This window comes from Musa acuminata, chromosome BXJ1-8, assembly GCF_036884655.1.
Source record: "Musa acuminata AAA Group cultivar baxijiao chromosome BXJ1-8, Cavendish_Baxijiao_AAA, whole genome shotgun sequence".
In the NCBI taxonomy this organism is placed as follows: domain Eukaryota; kingdom Viridiplantae; phylum Streptophyta; class Magnoliopsida; order Zingiberales; family Musaceae; genus Musa; species Musa acuminata.
This window is the reverse complement of record NC_088334.1, coordinates 31,782,269-31,785,731: the sequence shown is the minus strand read 5'-3', so window position 1 is coordinate 31,785,731 and position 3,463 is coordinate 31,782,269. Positions and strand designations below refer to the sequence as shown.

Below are 3,463 nucleotides of genomic sequence, written 5' to 3'. Positions count from 1 at the left end.
AGGGGCAAGTGAGGATGAGATCGCTCGCTACGTGAAGTACATTGATGACTCCACTCTTGCTCAGTGCTATATGTTAGGCTCTATGACTCCTGAGTTACAGAGACAACATGAAAAGATGGATGCCAAATCCATTCTCCTACATGTCCGCAAATTGTTTGAGGAACAGGGAAGGACTCAGCGATATGAGATATCCAAGAGCCTCTTCCGCGCTAGGATGACTGAGGGGACATCGGTTCAGAACCATGTCCTAAAGATGATTGAGTGGATAGAGAAACTCACAAATCTAGGAATGGTCCTAGAGGATAACTTGTGTGTGGACATTATGTTTCAGTCCTTACCAGATTCCTTTTCACAGTTCATAATGAATTTTAATATGAACAAGCTTGAGGTGACTCTCCCAGAGCTCCTCAATATGTTGAGGGAGGTAGAGAGTACTATTAAGAAAGAGAAGCCAGTTCTCTATACTGGTGAGACCAGAAAGAAAAGATGATTGAGTGGATAGAGAAACTCACAGATCTAGGAATGGTCCTAGAGGATAACTTGTATGTGGACATTGTGTTTTAGTCCCTACCAGATTCCTTTTCACAGTTCATAATGAATTTTAATATAAACAAGCTTGAGGTAACTCTCCCAGAGCTTCTCAATATATTGAGGGAGGTAGAGAGTACTATTAAGAAAGAGAAGCCAGTTCTCTATACTGGTGAGACCAGAAAGTGTCACGCCCCTCAAAAAATATCCATGATTTTAAAATTTTCATCAAAAACCAATCCATCCAGGATCCAATCACACATTTGAGGTCACTAAGAAAACATTCAGATCAAAATTTTACCTCTATAATCTACAAATTTATAACCCTGTGCAGTTCATAAACATACAACATATCGTTCGATGATTCATAAAATCTGAACCCAACTCATCAAAATAATAACCACAACATAAATTAACCAGTATGGGAGTCTATACAGTCACAAAACCAACATTTACCATAAGTTCATATCATTACACGAATTAAACTTAACATTCCAAAATCCTAGACATAAAAAGGAGTCTTTTAAACTTATACAAAATCCACAAGGTTTGATTCATCGTCAACATTTCATTAGATGCAGAGTGTACTTATACAACAAAAACATATATACTATTAAAGATCTGCCCAAAGTCTTTTAGCTCTCCACTACCTCAGCCCAATCTTAATCATTTAAGCGAGCGACAGGCTATCCTGAAAAATTTATACAGCAACGGGGTGAGCATATAGAGCTTAGCAAGTGACTAACATATCCATGGTAAAAGAGGAAAATTTCCAAACAAATAAGGTTTCATAATGAAAGGCAGAATATAAGAATCCATAAACCTAATCTCATTAGGTGTAGAATCACACATATCATTTCAATCGACATTTTTGGTTCTTAACAGACAGATCATAGAGTAATTGGAGCATATCAATAGAGTATAAAATGTTCCGGAGCATATCAACGGCATAAGGAACATTTCGGAGCATGCCAATAACAGATGAAATCTTTCGGAGCATATCAACAACGAATGAAACGTTTCAGAGTATAACAACAACAAATGAAACGTTTCGGAGCTTATCAGTGGCGTATAAAATGTTCCGAAGCATATCAATGGCGTATGGAACATTTCGGAGCATATCAATAACAAATACCAAACAGAAGCTCAAATATCGTATTTGACATTGCATTCATATAATTCTTATCCAAAGCATGTACAGAAACATATAACCAAAGCTCTGGATATCATATATCAAATATACAAAAGGTGCAGAGGGACCGCAGACAGAATGTGAATCATCCATTTATGAATGACCACCAGACAGAAGTCTCCCACGTTTGGGAGCTCCATCCACCCACGTCTAGGTGAAGTCAGAGGGGGGCCGGCAGAGCTTCTCAGGCTCTATGCACATACCCTTTACCATTTCTAGCAAAGGTCCAAATAATCCCACAAACACTAGAGTACAAAAGGCAGTATGAACAATAAATAGCACATATCGGAAGCACACGCGGAACAACAAAACGTATATGTGCCTTTACGAGTCAGTGTGATATAGCATAAAAGTTACACAATATGTTCACGAATGGAAATAGTTTATAGACAAGAGCAAATGAGAATTCAAGCATTAATATAAGCCTCAATTGAGTGAAGGGAACTGAATGAAATATATTCCCAAGCGAATGAAAACTAGAGATGCGAAATCGATCAAAGTTCGATTTCTGGCAGAAATCAAGAGGCACATTGGACAATTATTTCAGATTATCAGTTATGCTCCAATACCCTTAGGAAAGCTACTGCTGAAAAATATATCAATCTATTTTCTGTTGAAACAAGTTTCGTACAAATCATGGTTTCCAACAAGGAGTTACCTTTGATTTGGTAACACAAGGTCAAAAACAAAATCACTGTTTTACAAAATTCATAGGGTCGGATTCAACAGATAATAGGGTAGGCATTTGAATTCCAAATTTTTCAATCTATATGTCAAAAGAAAGGTCTACAAGTCTAGTTTCGAACAAAATCAGTTTGGTATAAATCAGAAATTCCAACAGGGACTTATAGGTATTTTAGTATCGAAATGTCAGAAATTTTGATCCCTGTTCTGCAGCATCTATAGGCTCATTTGAAACAGACGTTTGGGTAAGTATTCGGTGTCCAAAATCTACAACATCAGTGTCAAAAGAAAGATATAAGAGTCTAATTTCAAACGAGCTAGGTCTTGCCTGAATCCACGTTTGGTGCTAAAAATTATAGCTGAAACAATATATAGGGGTCAGTTTACCAAAAAAATTTCAGATCATTGGTTTTATGTCCAAAGAGAGAAATATCAGGTTCTAAACATAAATCTCTCAGAATCAATATAGGAATATAGACTAATACTTCTGTAGGATGGGGTTAGAACACTTGCCTTTGAGAATTTTGACCCTAAATGAGAAGATTTGAGCAAGAAACCTTAAAGCCCCAATTTTTTCTTCTTCTTCTTTTCTTCTTCTTCTTTTCTTCTTCTTCTTCTTCTTCTTTCTTTCTTTCTTTCCCTTATCATCCACGCAGCTGCCTTCTCTGCTTCCTTAAGAACGAAGGCAGAGAGGCTTAAATGGTGGAATTTGTCATTTTGTGCATTTTGCAGTTTAGTCCTTATATTTATTATATTTACGATTAGGTCCTTAGGGTTTACATATAGGTCCTCAGATTTTTTTTTTAACAAATCCTCCAACTCTTATGAATAAGTTCTCAGATTCATACTTTGACTTTTTATCAAATTTAAAATAGATATTTACATTACAATTAGAAACTTATACGAAAATTCAGAAATTGAGGGATGTTACACTCTCCCCCCCTTAAAAGAAAAATTTAGTCCTCTAAATTTATTATAGCTCTTTTGATGAAGAGATGGGGATAAACCTTTTTCATTTCCTCCTCTAGCTCCCAAGTTGTTTCCTCTCCAAAATGATGT

At 36.3% G+C, this 3,463-nt stretch overlaps 1 long non-coding RNA gene across 1 annotated transcript; it reads right to left on the bottom strand.

Annotated features, from left to right (window-relative positions):
- Positions 1-916: 916 nt before the first annotated feature.
- Positions 917-3,188, bottom strand: LOC135589060 (uncharacterized). The gene is made up of 2 exons (XR_010476583.1): positions 2,918-3,188; positions 917-1,219 (listed from the first exon to the last, which is right to left on the bottom strand). It is a non-coding gene; the product is annotated as an uncharacterized LOC135589060 (long non-coding RNA).
- Between the last annotated feature and the right edge of the window lie 275 nt (positions 3,189-3,463).